General features: G+C 37.5%; 1 protein-coding gene and 1 long non-coding RNA gene across 5 annotated transcripts in view; one reads left to right on the forward strand and one right to left on the reverse strand.

Annotated features, from left to right (window-relative positions):
* The window catches only part of LOC131439215 (putative polypeptide N-acetylgalactosaminyltransferase 9), a 103919-nt gene extending 85769 nt beyond the window's left edge, over window positions 1-18150 (reverse strand). For 2 of the 4 annotated variants that reach the window (XM_058609974.1, XM_058609970.1), the window contains exon 1: window positions 16510-17105. The gene's annotated coding sequence lies outside the window, so the exon portion shown is untranslated. Of the gene's footprint in view, window positions 1-1753; window positions 1932-16509; window positions 17106-18057 lie in introns of those variants that run through there. The other 2 variants (XM_058609971.1, XM_058609972.1) reach the window with 2 other exon arrangements.
* Window positions 16921-18639, forward strand: LOC131439216 (uncharacterized). The gene is made up of 4 exons (XR_009231082.1): window positions 16921-17019; window positions 17076-17305; window positions 17368-17680; window positions 17876-18639. It is a non-coding gene; the product is annotated as an uncharacterized LOC131439216 (long non-coding RNA).
* Window positions 18640-19543: the final 904 nt, after the last annotated feature.

Consider the following 19543-nt stretch of genomic DNA (forward strand, 5'->3'; position numbering starts at 1 on the left):
TATCTTGCACCACTCATGATTCGTTCCATTCCCTAACCAGGGTGCAACGGTTCCGACGTTTCTTATCTGAGTAAATTAGCTTGTAATAAATGGCGACAAAAACACAATCTAATCGTTTGAAACACCAGTGCGTCTCGACTGTTTACTGGTACGAAATGCTCTGATAAGCTGACAAGCAGAGGTTGCCACACAAACACTTTCCCGATGGTATAGACCTAGTCTTTGGGCAAAATTGAAACGGCAGATAGATTGTATATAAATTCCTACTTCGCTCATTACAAATTCAATAAAATTCGAAAGTTATTCAAATATCCCATGGTTTACTTAGTGTTTTATAGAGAGAAAAAAAATTCTAAAAAAATGACATTTTCGATCCATGTTTAGGGAATTTTCTAACCATGAAATCGATAATATGTTCAGCATTCTGACAATCAGCCTGAAAGAGCCGCATTGAGACATGCTACTATTCAAGACAAAATTTAAAATTAAACAAATTGGCAATTTCAAATCTCTGCTATCAAGGTACTAGCAAGGTGTGCCTTCATCTGAAAGCACATGACAATTAAGTCAATCCTGAACCCATTCTACGTCAAGCGGTTCTTTAAGGACCATAGATTGTCTCAGTAATAATTATTAGAAAAATTTTAATTATACTTTAGAATTTGAAAAAAACGGGTAGCATGGGTAATTCGGTACAACTTTTATTTAAAAACAGAAAATACGTTTTCATGTATATGTTTTTTTTGCGAGTGACACTCTTTTGGTCAGCCCAATAAAACACAAAATTTAATTGCATTACCGGATTTGGCACATTGAATAAAATTTTGTGGTGAGTGCTTTGGTGAGCAGTATATTGTGATGAAATTTGTTGTGTATTGATTTATCAGACATAACCGGACTGACATGGATAAGATTAATATTCGTATTTGAAGTACTTTAACAGTTACTAATATAAATATCGTTAGTCTCGTTACTAAGTATTTGAATCGAAATGATTCAATAGAAATTTGATCCAGTTACAGTCTGTTCTTGAGCCAAGTTCAACCATACAATATGACACTAATGGACAGCCACATTGATACTTGCGAACTCCTACGGCTTTCGAAGTAAAAAGAATTGAAATCCTCTCTGCTCAAAACTATTCTACCAGTTTAATTATAAGATTGTCAGAAAGCTGTTAATCATGGTAAGCATTACGAACTACTGTGTACTATTTCATAAGCAACTCTTATTAGTCATTCAGCAGAAAACATGATGGTATCAGAAAATAATCTTTGATCAAAATAGTTTTTTCTTCCTGAAAGAAATGATAATTCCCTGTTTATTGGACTATGTTTCGAAAAAAAAATAAGAAAATAATATCTCGAAAGTTTAAGGGTCCTTATAAAATCAAAACAAAAATCGTCTTTGATATTGCGTTTCAGCGCAATCGCAGTATTTCGCAAATTGCATTAACTTTACGTCTGTTCTGATTTGTTCGTCAGAATCGCACGTTCATGTAGTCAAGTTGACAAAACCGACAAGTAAACAAAAAACGCCACAGCACCGTCCGTTATCTGTCTAACCTATCATCAGTAATTGTTTGCGACACACGTCAATTTTTTTTTAATGGTCGGCTAGAAGGAGGTTGCAGCGGAGGTTCACCCACCTCAAGGGAAACCGAACCAAAAACAACACCTCCGCTACGTGACATGTCAAACCGAGTAGGACTAGTCGTACGTGAGCCGAAACTGAAACTGTCTTGTTTGCTTACCTTCTGCATAGAACACGAAAGCCTGATCCATTGACGTTTATTTGTGCATATTTACATGGATATTGGTGCGAAATTTGCGGAATTCACACAAAACACAAACATCTCGGGTCCTTATCGTTGTCGTAATTAGCGGGAACATGTAATTGAATTAAACGTTTCAGTTGTTATCTCAAAAGTTTGTCGATTTTCTTGTTGGCGAGTATGCGAATGCGGTCTTTTCCGAAAAAAAAAATTTGGAACAATGCCAACCACTCACAGTTGCATGCTCAGCGAGGACAACACTCGAAAATTTTATAACTCTACTTGAGTGTACACGCCAGTGTGTTTACAGGTTCTAATTTTCACAGATGCCACAGCACTAATGACATAATAAATGAACGGAAGTTGCCACGGTCGCAAACCTTCGGTGAAACTGAACACAGCCTACTATCGCGATTGAAAAATTCCGTACTCGTTTTGCTGCCGATGGATTCGATACAGAGCACAAAATTGATAATGGCCGAAACGGCGGAGTGATCATAATTTGAATGTCCGGTCATAAGTAATTGCAATTTTTGTTAGAGGGCTAATTTGGGCAAAATATTGGATTCTTTTTTCAATGTTACGGCTGAATGTAAGAAATATATAGATGATTCTTGACTTAGTTTGTGGCGTTCATTATATATGGATTACTTTAAATTTAGAAAATAATACTTTTCTAAAAAATTATCTATCAATTTATTTATTTATTCCACTCTTTCATGTAGAATTACAGAATTTGACTTGTATTCTACGTCCAAAACAAAATTCTTTCGTAAACGTAAAGAAATGGTCTTCACTACTTGCACAGTGCTGCAAGAAAACATTTTTATCGTTACAATAATTAAAAGTCGTATCCACTGACCCAATCGTAAACACCTATTTCAATATTCGCCGAACTTCATCTTTCGCCACGACTAGCAATTGGTGCAATTCCAGGGTTGTTACGAAAAAATTCTTTTTTTTTTTCTTTATATTATCTTATAGTAAAACATTTCAAGAATTTTCATGCCTTTCGGAACAAAACTCAGCAAATTATGGGCCTTTATCTTTGCTTATCTCATAACATACTGCGAAGAAGTAAGAGTTCGGCGCACAGGCCCCAGATTTCTGCTTCGACTGACTTAAAAACTTGACAAAACATTTTCGAAATGTTTCATTATAACAAATTATAAACAAAAAAATATGATGTTTTGAAAATGTTATACCCTACGGGCTCCCTTGAGTAATGAATTGTTTCCATTGATTCTATAGACAAAAAACTTTAAGCGCGTTTTTCTCGTAAGCAGGTTTTGAAAGTCCGTGTCCATCGTCATTAAAAATTTGTTTAAACACACACTTCCTACGTATAAAAAACCAGACCCAAACGTTTTCCTTTTTGTTGTTTGTTACTTTGGGGAGGTTTTATAGCTACAAAATGTCGAATTTTCTCGTGAAAAAAACGTAGTTTTCACTTTGAACAACCACATAAATTCCAAAAATTATTTTAACAAATCACACAGAAACGTTGGGGTCTAGAAAAACATCTACTCTATCAGGAATCAGAACAAATTGGCTCAAACGGCACGTTCCCCTTGATATTTGGAGATTTGTGCCTTGCCATCAATTTGTTTTCATTTTCCCGATATATAAGAGGGAAGGATTGAAAGGAAATGGTAAGGGTTGGACTAGGAGGATGGGAAAAATTGACGACACAAAAACACATAACAGCAGAAGTAAATTCTGCACCCCTAAGGGATGCCGAACAATCTGCTGAGGATCACATTTAGTGGAAGCAGAAGTAAATTCTGAACCTCTACGAGGTCCCGAACAGTCTGCTGTTAATAAAACCTCCAACCCCCGAGAGGATTTAGAGATCTTACAAAAGCGACACCATTCTGAACTCCCGGAAGAATGCAGAACGATTCGCAGTATGTACGAGCAGAAGTAAATTCGGCACCCCCTAAAGGATGCCAAACAATCTGCTAAACCCTATTTAAGGTGAATACAGAAGGGATTCATTCACTCCAGGAAGAACGATGAACCCTTCTGACTATAGCTCCTTACCACATTGGGTGAGAAACGAGAGAATATCCTTCAATTTTAGCTCCGCATACACAGACTCAACCATGTATGGAGAACCAAAAACCCGGATACGTAGCTGCGTCAATGCGGGACAGTTACATATCAGATGATATGAAGTACCATAATCGCATTCACACAAATCACACGAATAATACTCAGCACGTTGAATAGTAGCCATGTGATAATTGAGTTTGCAATGTCCAGTCAGAGCTCTGACCAGAATACTGCAATGATACTTGGAGAAATGCAGTAGACACTTTGACATTTTCAGATTTAAATCTGGTAGAAATGCTTTTGTCTGAGCGCAAGTTTGCAAGCTGCGCCAGTAGCTGGCATGTTTGGATGCAGCCCAAGAACGAATCTTGTGCTTTATCCAACTAGTTGAAAGTGGTAAAGCTGGTTCAGGACCAACGAAATCATTCGTTGCACCAGCTCTAGCCAACTCATCAGCCCATTCATTTCCAGTAATACCAGAATGGCCGGGTACCCACAAGAAGTAAACAGCATTTGAAATGCTGAGGTCTTCAATTTGAGTTCGACATGCGATCACTAGATTCGACCGTGAGTCATTCGAACTGAGTGCTTTTAAGGCTGCCTGACTGTCGGAACAAAAATAAATTCGTTTACCACAGATCCTCTGCTGAAGTGCCGATTGTACTCCACACAGAATCGCGAAGATTTCTGCTTGGAACACAGTACAGTATCTACCAAGTGAATGAGACTGCTCCAGCCTCATTTCACGACAGTAGACACCAGCACCAGCACGACCATTCAACAGAGAACCGTCCGTATAACAAACTATGTGTTCATCAAGTTGTCGTTCCAGACAACCAGACAACCATTCCTCACGAAGAGGATAGCTCACATGGAATGTTTTGAAAGGAAAACTGCATGTGAGAGTTAGGTCACTAGGAGCGAGTAAATACTCATCCCATGTAACCATTTGAGACCACAAGCGAGTGTGGCTGGTAGCATAATCTAATGGGTTACTGTTCCAAAGCCCTGTAACCTTAAGACGGTATGCACAAGATAATGCTTCTTGTTTTAGGAACACATGTAGTGGTTTAATGCACAGTAGAGCCTCTAGAGCAGCAGTAGGAGTTGTCGTGAATGCTCCTGTCATCGCCATTAGGACCATCCTTTGGAGATGATTTAGCTTTGACTGAACTGTCGCGACTTCTCCTTTCTGCCACCATACAAGACAACCATATGCTAAAATTGGTCTAACAATAGTTGTGTAGATCCAATGAATATATCTGGGTTTGAGTCCCCATGATTTTCCAAAAGCTCGTCTGCATTGGCCGAAAGCCATACAAGCTCTCTTAATCCTGAAGTCAATGTGAGCAGACCAATTCAGTTTTGAGTCAAGAATAACCCCGACGTATTTAACTTGATCGACCACAGTGACCTCTGAACCGAAGAACTGTAACGGACGAGCTCCTGTGATTATCCTACGATGAGTGAAAAGCACCATTGATGTTTTGCCCGGATTTACAGACAATCCAACCTGACAACACCATTGTTCAACAGATCGCAGGGCTTGCTGCATTAAATCAAAGAGAGTGTTAATGCTTATACCGGTCATCAATATATGATAATCGTCGGCAAAACCATAAGTCGGAAATCCAAGGTTATTAAGTTTCCTTAACAAACCATCAGCGACTAGGTTCCATAAAAGTGGGGATAGTACACCACCTTGAGGACACCCACAGACACTCAGCTTTCTAATCTCTGCGATAAACAAAGAAGTCGATTACTAAGCATTGCGTATATGCAATTTGTGATACTTGAAGGTATGCCATGACCACAGGCTGCTTCCAGAATTGAATTGAAAGACACGTTATCAAAGGCACCTTCAATATCTAGGAAAACTCCCAAGCAAGATTGCTTTTGTGAGAAAGCTTTTTCAATGTTGTACACAACATCATGTAACAGGGTTGTAGTGGACTTTCCACGCTGGTAAGCATGTTGCATTCCATGTAGCGAATGCACGCCCAGACTAACATTCCTGATATAGTGATCGACTATGCGTTCCACTGTTTTAAGAAGAAATGAGCTAAGACTGATAGGCCTGAAACTCTTCGCTTCCTCATAAGTGTCGCGACCGCCTTTGGGAATAAATTTGACAATTATTTCCTGCCAGGCTCTTGGAATATATCCTGTCGCAAGACTAAAAGTAAGTATTTTCTTCCAAACATTTTTGAAATGTTCATACCCTTTCTGCAGTAACACTGGGAAAACTCCATCCTTTCCAGGAGATTTGTACGGAGCAAAACTCTCAACTGCCCATTTGACCGATTCAATCGTCACAACGCTTCGAGCAAGGGCCCAAGAATCGTAACTACCTGAAAAAGTCTCGGGAAGAGCTTTCGGTGATGGATCCATACATCCTGGAAAGTGAGTGTTAAAAAGGCAGTGAAGTACATCACTTTCATCAGACAAGTGTTCACCATCTGAAGTTCTTAAGAAACTGACATTAAAGTCCTTAGACTTCGAAAGTAACTTATTTAATCTGCTAGCCTCGTTGAGACTAGAGACATTTGTGCAGAGGCTTTTCCAACCACTTCGCTCAGATGATCAAAGAGCATTTTTGTAAGCCCTTCGAGCCAACACGAATGCCTCCGACCCATCTCTGCGTCGGTGGTTCCAAGCTCTTCTGCATAGTTTCCTTAGTCTAGCAAGTTCAGCATTCCACCAAGGAGTTCCTCTAGTAGCTCGCGCAATCCGAAGTGGACAAGCCTCTTCATATGCTGCAACTATGAGTGAATTTGTCTCGTCGACAACATTTTCCAAATCAATTGGGGTTTCAATTGTTGGTTGGTACCCGTAAAATCTAGTCGCCAAGCCCTCTTCATAGAGGTCCCAGTTTGTAGATTTGGGATTACGATATGTGATAATATCAAATTTAACGTTCGAATGATCAAAGAATATGTACTTATGATCAGACAACGAAGGTTCGAGCTCATCGGAGACGAGCCAATTCACCAACTCATGCGCAATTGTATCAGAGCAGAGAGTTACGTCCAAAACCTCCTCTCTTCCAGATCTCGCAAAAGTTGGGCGGTTTCCTGCATTGACTATGTGCAGGTTTGTACTGCTCACGAATTCCATCATATCAGAGCCTCTCGAATTTATATCTGTGCTGCCCCAAATGATATGGTGAGCATTTATGTCACTGCCGATTATCACTCTTGCAGCAGTATGATACAACCTTTTTGAAGTCATCGCTTGGCGAAGGTTGGTTATGCGGTAAATATGCCGAACAATAGACATATTTCCTGTCTATGCCATCAATAGTCATACCAACTGTGACAGCACAAATATCCCGAGTTGTGAGCTCCGATATGAGAGAAACATCGAGAGCACTATTTGCAAGTATGCATGCTCGAGGCATTTCACGTGGATTAGTCATACCGATCTTGTTGAAGGCAACAAAGACTGGGTTTAACAATTTTCCAACGTAGAAGTTTCCCTTTTGGAAATATGGTTCTTGAACCAAAGCTATAGAAGCTTTACCTTCTTGAAGAAGTCTGGATAGATTCATAGTTGCTGTACGTTTATGCTGAAGATTGATTTGTGCCACTCTAACCATTATCAATTAGAGTAACGAACATTCCACCTCCAGCACCAACCGTACAACAACTACAAGAAACCAAATATATTGGCTTATAATCGCCTATAGCGAACCATGTAAGGATTTTTTTAAATGTTATTATCATTTAAATCCCACGAGTTGCGAAGAAAGAAGTCGTCCACTGTGCCAGAGCTTCGCTTAACACAGTAAGGGAACACCCCAAGATATTCCGTTCACGACTGCATTGTTTAACCTCCTGCAGCCATTCAGCCATCGGCACGGAAATACACCTTGGCTTAGGAGTTCCTATTTTTGTGGCCTTTTACGACATGGAACAGGAAACCAGTGGATCAATTCTTGGTAAAAAAATAATTCCGCCGGATGCCACACGGCTTACCTGTTTGGTGGGCTTATACCACCGGTACAGGTGGACCGTAGCGTTATTCTTAGCCAGTTGGGAAACCGCTACCGACACTACACACACTTCCTACGTATAAAAAACCAGACCCAAACGTTTTCCTTTTTGTTGTTTGTTACTTTGGGGAGGTTTTATAGCTACAAAATGTCGAATTTTCTCGTGAAAAAACGTAGTTTTCACTTTGAACAACCACAAAAATTCCAAAAATTATTTTAAAAAATCACACAGAAACGTTGGGGTCTAGAAAAACATCTACTCTAACTCTACTGCTTTGATTTGTTGACTTCTGATTAGTCTCCGCTGAGATACAGTGGACACCGCAAATCATAATTTTCAAGAAGCGTTCTCAAAAACTCCTCTTCACCTACTTATTTCTCAATATTTTTCCACGAAAAAAATGTTGTTCGAATGATGCTTTGTAGTATGCAAAACGTTTGAGTTTATTTTGTTGAACGATAGTTCTGAAAAAAAAAAATCGCAAAAATAATGATTTTTTCATCATTTATACCCTAAACCACCCCCCCCCCCTTAAATATAATTAAACATCGGCATAAGTTTGCCATATGTACGCAATAAACAAGTCCGCATACAACACGTCACTTCGAGAAATCCCATGCAAATGATTGCATTTTAATTCTACAGCTTTTTCGATGTCCTTAGTTGATTAATAAAAAATAAAAATGCTTACAATTGTGATATTGAAAGAAGTTAAGCAGATTTCAGCGAAGACATTTTTTGCTTCAACATCTTGTTCGGCCAGCATTTCCTTCTTGGTAAGAAGAATTTTAAGGTAGACCACATCAGGATGATCTGATTTACTCTTTTTACTATCAGTTTCAATTATAATATAGCCTTCTCCTGTTGTCAGATTTTACTCTTACTCTTGCTCTTCGTTTTTATCTTTTGTTCTTTTATTTGGATCAGGGAGTAGCCCACTGGAATTAGTATCTGTCAAACTTGTTCTCCAACAGGCATAAAACCTCCTCATCTTTTGCATTAATATATTAAATCATTCAAATTACGTGATAAATTAAAGTCGAAAGAATTGAATCATTTTTTAAATATGCGGCACATGCTAGCAATGTGCTCGTTATATACATAATTAGTTCCAACATAGGGAATACGAAGAAAGAAATAGGATTGAAGATTACGACATCCAATGACAACTTGTAACAATTGCAATTACTCGGAGCAATCGATCTGCAACTGAAGTAGGTCTGCCACAAAACTAGTTTTACAAACATCTCGATGGACAAATAATAAATCGAGACCAATCAGTTTGCAGCGGTCATGGTAACTCGGTAAGTTTAAAGGATATCTCCATGGAAGACGTCGGAGGCTAATCGCACAAATATGCGTTGAATCGCTTCAATACGTTGGATATCGTTTTGGTAATAAGGTGACCAGATAACCGCAGTATATTCGAGTTGAGTGAACTAAAGAGCAATACGGAGCTTACAAGCAATGTACATCAGAGATTTTTTTTAGTAACGCGAATATTGAGTCCTAATAGCTTAGAGGTTTAGAACATAGTAAGCTCTATGCGCTCTTTAAATTTAACTTTGATTCCAAAAGAACACCCACGTCCTTAACAAACGATGCGCGTTCGAGAACAGTTTGTGAAGTATTATAGTCGGACTAGAATACTACAGATTAGTAGCATTTAAAACTATTTTGAAATATGAAATATGACGATAGTTTCATACACTTGATCGAAAAATTTAGATCGTTGAGATACAATAAAATTAATAACTGTCCAAGATGACTTCCTTGAGGAACTCCAGAGGTCACAGCACATGGTGAGGTTGAACAGGCTCCTATTTTCAATATTATTCCATGACCAGTTAGATATGATCGATGCCAACTCAAAAATAATCCGTTTAATCCCAGTCTACTTAACTTGGAGATCGTTTGTGATAATTGATTTTGTCGAACGAAACAGTGAAATCGGTGTATATAGAATCAAGGATGATCAAGGAAGTGTAGTTTACTAAATTTGGGGAAGTTGAAGGCTTTCTCATATATCCATGCTGAGTCTCAGAATAAAAAGTAAATTTTGGGTGGGATGAAATAGACCAGATTAGCTAGTTGTATACATTTCCTTACATACTGTGACAGCAACAAAAACTTATTTCTCCAGAATAACAGTGAAAAATGTTACAAACCTTGACTTACAGCGTAGTATGATTCCGAATCGATCGCACCGATGAATGATTGTTGAGATAAATAAGGGTGAGGTTCGGGTCATCCTAATTGATTTTTAGCACCTCTTCTCAAACTCTCAATCAACAAAATGTTGGGTTAAACAAAACTCAACCAGCCCATTCCTATTCCGCAGGCATACAAGTTAGATAATCTACTCTCAGCACTGATTCTGTGGCAGAAGGAACTAAACAAAACGGATGCAGAGGATAGGATAAGTACCAAAATTCGATTTATTCTATAATCGTGCCAGTCAGGTCTTTGGATGTCGTTCAATGAAAATGGTTGTAGTGCAGGAAAAAAAATATTCGAATCGTGCTCAAACAAGTTTTTTTTATTTGTGTCAGAGCAAAGATATGTATGATATAAGAGTATTGCTCGTATATGTACTGTAATTTACAGTATTGTACTGTATTTTTGACTGTCTTCTGAAAAATACTGTATTCTAATTTGTACTATATTTGTACAGCGAATTCCGATTTACCAAAATTCAAAATGTCTGAAAAACAGTAGCGAAATTCAATACGGGCCCCTTTCGAAAACACTAGTTCACAATATCTTGGAGGTCCCAACGTATGTTTCATTATGAGAAATAAAATTTTGTTTAAATCTTCGAATTTCCCTGTAGCGAATATAAACACATATAAACAACAATCGGCGTGAGTTGTTCATGACAACTTGGTCGATTGGAAATATCGAATAGATATTTTTCTATCTCTCCTTTTTACCATGGTCATTTTATTGTTTATTCTTGATCAGAGAGCGTAACAAGAATTTTGCTAACATTTGTTGATTTGAAACAAAAGAAAAATCTCAAATATCCGTTTCTAAAAAAATCCGCATGTGTATTTTTTAAGAATATTTTTCGGTATTTCAGTTTTCATGACATTATTTTAATGACCGTCGTTTTATGTGGCAATTTGAGATTTTAATGACTCATTACTCTGTAATGTCAATACTGCAAATCGAATCGAACTTGAATCTAAAAATTAACAATCAATTAAACATTCCATGAGATGTCGAAGTAAGTTCCACTTTAGAGTTTACGGTAATGTAAGGTACTTCCAGAGCCGGTGTTCAGGAACCAGCATAACCCAAACCGATTCGTATGGCCATATGACGAATAAATTGCAATAGTTTTGAATCCAACTTTAACTCTTCTCGGGATTGTCATCTTCTATATCGGTTTGAATTTTAAAAACTCATCCCCCTGTAATTCCAGAATCGGAAGTCAAAACTGGATAAAATTTATACATTTTGTATGGGACTATAAGTTTAATTTAATTTGAATTTTTGTTTCTGAAATTCGATTGGGATTTTTTATGAGAAAACGATTTTAAGAAACGATTCGATACTGGAACCGGAATTCGGAGATCGGTGTTGCCGAAGTCAGATAAATTCACCTGAGTAGCTGTATAGTTTACATTTGTTTCAAAATGTTTGAAAATCAGTGTATACATCTTTAAGAAATCATAGTGCGATAAATTAATGGAAATAGACATTTTCATAGTAATCCCCCTGTATCCCCTAAAACGGAGGTTGAATCTGATTGAAAAGCAAGATGTTTTATAGGATCTTAAAACTTTTCATTTGAATCTTATATCGGTTCGGCGATATACGAGAAAAATGAGTTGCACAATTTTAATTTCGTTTCACAAATCATCCTGTAGCTCCGGAACCAGAAGTCGGATCCAAACATAATTCAGGAACCTTGTTTGGAGCATACGACTTTTCATATGAGATGATGAAAATAAATCATCTGATAATTATTTGGATTTATTTTTATTCAATATGTCAAAATAAAATGTGTACTGCAGAATGTACTGTTTATTTAAACACAATGTACTGTATTTTCTCGATTTTTCGGAACAATGTATTGTTTTTCGTCGAAAAAAATATACGTCAACAGTCATCTAAGCAACCATAACTAAATTCTTTTCTCGGGTCTGTTGAACATGTGCTAGTGTCAATAATCACGTATTTTCGTAATTATCACCGACTAAAAATCAATTAGATACGAGAAAATGATTGAATATTGGTCTTATTTGTAAAGCCACGAATGTAACACGGGTTGTTATGGAATGGTAGAAGAAAAAAACTTCACCGTGCCGTAGTTTGTGCTTCATTTACTCATTTGTAAACTTGCAAATTTGCGGAACTAATGATGACTTTCCTTCAGCACGGCCGTCGTCCGGTGATGTTGACTAACTGAAACTGAGTTGATGGCCTCTCTCAGTTGGGTTAGTACTTATTGTACAGCTTCCTTTCATATGAGTTCCCTGTCGAACAGGTTAACGATTCGATAACCGGTCACAATTTTCGGATGCTAATCAAGAAACAATTGCTTTGTAGCATGGGAAAAGTTCAATTTTATTTTTTCAATTTACGGTCAGTCCAGCTCGAGTATTTTGAATATGAACCTGGATTACCGAAAGGTTCGGTTTTCCTGCGAACATTGTTTCCAGTGTATAGTCTTATACGAATCGTACTAGTAGGCTATGGTTTAGGCACAAGGTGGAATGTGTTTGTTCGGAATCGAGGGAGAATCGGGGACCAAATTGACAAATAAACTTCATGTTTTAATGGTGCGGACTTTTATTGTGTTCGTTTTACTTTTAAATTGTTTTAATGAAAGTTTGGATCCCTTCATACCTATCCGAAAACCGTAAAAGTAAAAACATATATGTGAAATATATGGTTTGTCACAATCTTTGATATGAAGCTGATTGTGTTTATTAACCAACCGAAATTATAACTAATATTCATATAACAATCTGGCATCTGTCAACATTCTTCACTATTAAATTTATTGCCTGATGATTTCAGTAGCGAAAATGGGAATGGATAAAAATGCAGAACGAAGCAAGCAATCGGTAACAATTGAAATTTGATTCGAACTGTAAGCCGGTTGCCTAGTTTGAAGACTAAAAATGTTTCAGTTAAGTATAAGTATTAAAATGTAATTAATTGTGAAAAAGTAGTTTTTGGCGAAATCGATATAATTATAAGTTTTGATTCACCCATAATCTGACTGTCAAGGTTACGCATAGAGTAGACGTTTCGCTGAAAGCCATTTCACCGAATTTCATGCGCAGCTCAAATACTTAATCACTAAACAAAATCAAACAGCGATGCCAGATTGTTTCGATGTCATTTCCGTATAATCTCGCTGGACGGAAAAAGTATTAAAAGTATCTAAAACTGAGTTCTTTCTATGCAAACCCATACAAACTAGACTTCGTTGTTGTTGAGTTTATTTCGAAACAAAATTGTATTAACTTGCTATTACTAAGAAAGATTTCAGATCTACGGTAGTAACTGAAAAATCTGTAAAATGTTTGCAAAGAGTCCACGACGAAATTTGGAAATCACATGGTATAAATGAAATTCAAGAAAAATTCGAACAAAATAATGAATTGGGGTTTACAGCACTCGGAGTAGGTCTAAGAGTCCCACAGAATTTCATAAGACATCCGAAAACTATTTCATGTTAGGATACATCGAAAAATTCCGAAAAACCAAAAGAATTTAGGCGACATGTCATACGTTAAACCTAAGTATTTAGCTTGATCAGACCATGTCAGTTCCAAGCCATTCAATTTGATAATGTGATTATTGTTTAGTTTAAGAAAAGAAGCTCTTGGCTTATGAGGAAAAATAATTAATTATTATTTAAGTTAAATTAAATATTAAATTAATTAAATATTTAAGCTTCTTTGTAGGCGACCGATTGCTAGATTTCTACCTATGCATTATACAAGATTGGAGCTACGCTCGAACCATGTGGAACACCTGCTCGTACGGGTAGCAATTCAGATTTACAATTCTGATAGCTAACCTGAAGAGTGCGATCAGTTAAATAATTTTGAATCATTTTGATCAAATAAATTGGAAACTGGATATCAAACATTTTTGCTATTAAAATTTTGTGCCAAACACTGTCGAATGCTTTTTCTATGTCTAGAAAAGCAACTTCAGTGGATAACCCAGAGGATTTATTTGCTTTTATCATGTTCGTTACTCTTACAAGTTGATGAGTAGTTGAATGTTCATGACGAAACCTAAAATGCGCTGGTAAAAATATTGAATTATTATATTTTTTATTCCATATTATAATATAATTTTAAGGCACACTGCCTCAGGGTATTTTCTAATCTTAATTAACGACAAACCTAAATAGTATCAATATGTAACCTTAGTATTATTTTGAAAAAAACTGATCTTGTAGGTAAATCGATTTATTTTCCGTTATATCGCCTAAATCGACTTCGTTTAAAGAAGCGAATGGCATTGAAGGAATATTGGTAGGTATATGTCAACCTGTTACGCTAGCGTAACTTTCATTAGAAGAAGGTCGATTTACCTGTTAATAAATTGTTTTCGTTAGAAGACGAATTGGAAGGCGTTTGTTTTTTGTTTCCATTCGAAGAAATATGTGCCTTAGAAGAGTTAGGTGTGGCATTTGTATTGGTTTTTTGATTGTCAGGGATGTTCTGTAAATTTAAGGTCGTTGAAATGAGACTTTCACATCCGGGAGAAAAGTAGAAAGCTCAGTACGAAATGCTTTGAAGTCGGAAATCCTCACCGTCACTGGAGGCAAAGATTGTTGTTTCTTCCCAGAAAGACAAGCGTCCATTTTGGGAATTTTCGAAGAATCTTCTTCTATGTCGCTGCAATCAGATTCAGGAAGAATATCGTAAATATTTTTAGACGGCATAGGATCAACGAAAGAGGAGTCCATCCATTGTCTTTTATTTTTACATTCAGATTCTGTAAGATCGTCAATGTTGTTAGACAAATTTTGAATAACGGATTGGGGTTTTTTCCGTATTGTATTACTTTTAAGCTTAAGCTTGCACTTTTTTATAATAGGTACTCTATTGTTCATGGAACATAATATTGAAAAATCTTCCATGGTAGGGAAGGGTGATTAACGCCCCTTAACCCCCGCTGCGCACGGGGGCCTGACAAATGACAATATCAAACTTGAATTCGTTTTCGAAAGAAAATACAATCTCGATTCCAGAAGTTCAAATTCATGTTGGCCATAACTATTCATGAAGGATCTAGTTAAGGCTATAAATTATATACAATCATGAATCGGAATTATTAAATTAGGCAAAGCATATTGTTCTTACAAGTAAAGTTTATATGCCATGCTAACATTGTTGTTGTCCCGGGTTGGCGGTTCAATACATAGGGCACTGTTCTTACAAACAAGTTGTCGTATGTTCGAACCCCGATCTGGAAGGATTCGTAGTGTCAGTAGAATCGTAGCACCAGCCATGCAATGGTTCCTGTACACTCTGAATCGGCTGCGAAGTCTATTGAAACAGAAGGTCAAATTCCACTACAGGCAAGCAATACCAAGGCTTTGCTTTTAACATTGTATGGCATAAGCTATAGATACAGAAAAAAATTTAATGAAATTCGTACTAGTTTTTTTTTTTAATACGATCACATAGCTTGAAATCATAAGACTTTTCAGGTTGAGGTAAAACTCGAGGTAAAGATATTAGTCTCTAATACAGAAATGTATTTGCCATACATTGATTCGTCTCCGAACCTCGGATTTTTTTCAATCGTCAAATTTGAAACACAAATACTTTTGTTATGAAACGCATCTGAGTGTGTCAAATTACCAGAAGATAGAAGCTTTCAGAACCATCAGAGTTTCTTCAGAGAGTTTGAGATTTTTCGGAATGTTTGCTTGTTCAATTTTCATTAATGAATCGGATGGCTTCCGATTTTAGGTGTTATACAGGTTTAATTAGACAAACGGATACTATTAAGGTTATAAATATACATATGTGCTGTTTTACATCGATTCTGCACGATTACTGAAACAAATTATCAACTGAGCTATCAATCCGGATGACACACTTTCATGTTGCAGCACTGCAAATAAATTTCATATAGAAAAATGATCCTACCATCCCATAAATTAATCGCAAGAGCATCCGCTTCGTCCCACCAATCCGGTTTGGTCAGTCGATAGTAGTTTAACCAGAGAAGAAAAAAAACAAGTTGCTTCCTTTGATACTGCTCGAGAAAAAGAAAACCACCGATTCGCAGAAGGAGTGAAAAAAGTCTACACACACGTACCAGGCGACAGAAAACGTGATTCAAGCTGCTGCCTTGATATCAATTATTCATATCTTAGTCTCCGGGTATATTTAAACTTTCCTCTTTACAGTTTGCATTTCATTTGCTCAACAGTAGACTCTAAAGCAATACATTTTTCCGCATCAACAACTCATCATCGATTCCAATTCATTTAATCCTACCTGATTCAACCTTCTCCCCAACCCTCGTCATGATCTGTATCATAAATTAAGAAATTATTGCAACTAATTATCATATATGGGTAAAACACGATCAATAGGGAGGGGGGGGGGGGAGTAGGGAGGAACTTTCAAATTCCGCAACGCCTCCTGATTGCAAATATCCGAACAATACGTAATAAGCAGCTATCCATACCTCATCATTGAAACATCGGCCTACTGTTCTCTCGATCTATCTGTCACTCAGTCACAGCCTACTACCGGAGTTGACATCTAGCATGCTGCTCATGTATTGAATGACAATGATGCACGGCAAGTGCACTGCTTACTAAACACACCACTCAGATAGAATGCACGCACCACACTCTCTGTTTTCTCGTTTGCAACACTCTCCGAATTCGGTTGTAATTTCGTAATTGATATTTTTTCTACACTTGCCTCGATATGTGATGGTATTTATAGTGCTGCCGTTGTTTTTTTTTTGTTGTTATTCTCTGTTCATTCCGTAGTATTATTTTCACATTTATTCAATCCGGCACGTTCGTTCTGCTTCCTGCATACGCACACCACCGTAATAATCAAATCGCGAAGGAGTACATATATGTGGTGAGCTTACAGCCTAACAGAGGAAAATCGATAACAGTAAGATTTCTCTTCCTAGCGTTGTGACTTCACTATCACGAAAACTGCGTATTAGTGTACACATGTGAGTATTTTTGAGCCAAAATAGGTAAAGCTGTTGTAATCCTATCACTGTTAAAGGAACCGAATCAAGATTGGCGACCAGCACAGGTGACATTTCGTAAACGAAGAATGGTTCAATGACTACTTGGTTACGCAGTTAAGCGCTCGCTCAGATACACTAACACACCCACAGCGAATACCCACAGATAACCGAAAGGGATATGAATTATGACAGTCTACCAACACTACTCCGCACAATAAGGACGATTCCTCCCACATGTGCACAAACACAACATCCACATTTTCGGGTTGCCAATCAGTAAAATCAAATCAATCTGTAAGATAATAGATAGTGTTTTGCTTCTCGTAGAAAAATGTAAAACAAGTCCAACAAATGAATTATTCTAACGGGGAATGTCATTAGCATAGTTTCTCAACTAGAAATCAATTTCCAATGAAATAGAACCAACGATAAAAGCTTGCTTGGCATGATGTGAGTTTGACGACCTAACCATAACAAATCATAGTTGGCTAAGAATCTCCCTGAGCTCTGACCGTTGCACACAGTGCGAGATCGAAGAAAAAAATATCAGAGGTTGTTAAACATTTGAGTAAACAAAGAAGAACGAGAAACTGGTCGATGTTTGGAAGTGATAGCGATTGGAATCCAACATCCCGCACAGGTAAGTACAATCTATGTTCGATCAGAATCAAGATTCGGTTTCCCTATTTTATGTTCAATACGCGTTTCACTGAACAACATTTGGAACCGTCTGTTCACGTATGAAGAGAACTAAGTAGCGCTTGGTGGTACGTGGCTTTGATGCTAAATTGCGACCACTCTCCTACAGTTTCCTGCCTTTTCCCACTCGTTTCAGATGTTGAATCCACTTGTTTGTTGGGCATGGAATGGTATCCTCACATCACTCGGTAGACGAGAACGGATCCCATGGAAACCAAGCGGACTGTCAAACTTCGCAAAAAGTCACTCGTATCCCGAACATAAAACGGAAGTACTCGAAACGACCAACTATTCAAGTGGTTCCATAACTGAACCTACTGAGCACAAACAGGAAAAAAGTAGTCGTCACAACGCACTACTACCGGACTACAAACGACCGTGCAGAGAACCCGATTCCGACTGGCGTTTGCGGATAGTGGCACTGGTGAATAAAGCCAAAGAGAGCGACCTCTACTTCTGTTACCGGCTGGTTGGTTGGTTGGTTGGCTGGTAGGAAGTTTGACTGGTTGGCTCACTGGAGAGAAGCATTCAGTATTCGTTGGCACAGACAGATAAAGCCAGCAGCAGCGCAAAGAGCAAACGGAGCCACGACTGAAAGACGTCAACACCAACACTAGCCAACTGCCGAGCGCTGCCAGTGTATCGGATAAAATGATAAACAAAATACTGTACACGATAAGCATTAAGCTCAAACCGGTTCGCTGACTTGCGTGGAGCTTCACATGCCCGCGTGTGAGTGAAACCTAGAAGCGGAAAGATCGATGACTGTACGATGGTGTTTTTCTTTCTTTTTTGTAATGGGTGCAGCACTCTAGTGAAAGCTTCGGAAACTAAGACGGAAACTTGGAGATGTAATGAATTATGTGGAATCATTACTGAATATTTTTTACAACCGAAAAATGTTTCGTCATTTCGTATAAACATTAACCAATAGCGAATGTAAATTCGATACATCTTACAAACTTACGCAAAACTTGGTATTTATAATGCTGATTTAAAAAGAGATGGTTTCAAAGCAGTAACCTGAAGTCTTGCTGGAAAACTGAACATTGCATTCAAAAATTAAAGCAATTTAAAACTATTTTTTTTAATATTTCAATAGTTTATAGGGGAAAGTCAAGTTGGACAGGAAACGGAAAGACCGAAAGCAGCATTTCGGTGAAAACATTAGTTAATTTTCTGATTTTAGCTAGTTATTTTTGAGACAACTAAAAAAATCTTACTTTTGCTAATTTAGATTTCCCTCTGATTCCCTTAATAATAGTAAAATATTCGTAGAAATGGCTATTTTTTTAGTTGATTTCACCAATTAAACGTGCTAAGGCACACTTCATTTCCATTCAACAAATTTTTGGCATTAAAAATGCCTTACTCTTCACTATATGGGGCCGGGTGTCAATTAAAAGTTTCAAAAATAGTCGCGTAACCTTTTTGTGTCATAATTTTGAACGTTAATAACTCGGTCATTTGTTGATGGATTGTTATAATTTAACAACCAATCGATTCGGAAACTTTTAACTTAAACATATGTGGCAACGTCGTTTCAATATTTCAATAGCATACTATTAAAAAACTGGTTGGAATCGACCTATGTTTCCATCCACCAATCCCTGTTGTACAAAATGACGTCAACTTCTTGTTCGACATAGGAGGCTTTGCGTCATGCATAAAAAACACCGCATCGTTATGCGTAGTATGAAGAGAAATCTATAAATATAGGCTGCACAATATTTCTTTGGCTAGTTGATGTTTGACTGTGAATGAAACAGGTAGCTCGTCCAGTGAGCTGATGACTGGATTGTAT

This window comes from Malaya genurostris, chromosome 3 (assembly GCF_030247185.1).
Source record: "Malaya genurostris strain Urasoe2022 chromosome 3, Malgen_1.1, whole genome shotgun sequence".
Classification (NCBI taxonomy): domain Eukaryota; kingdom Metazoa; phylum Arthropoda; class Insecta; order Diptera; family Culicidae; genus Malaya; species Malaya genurostris.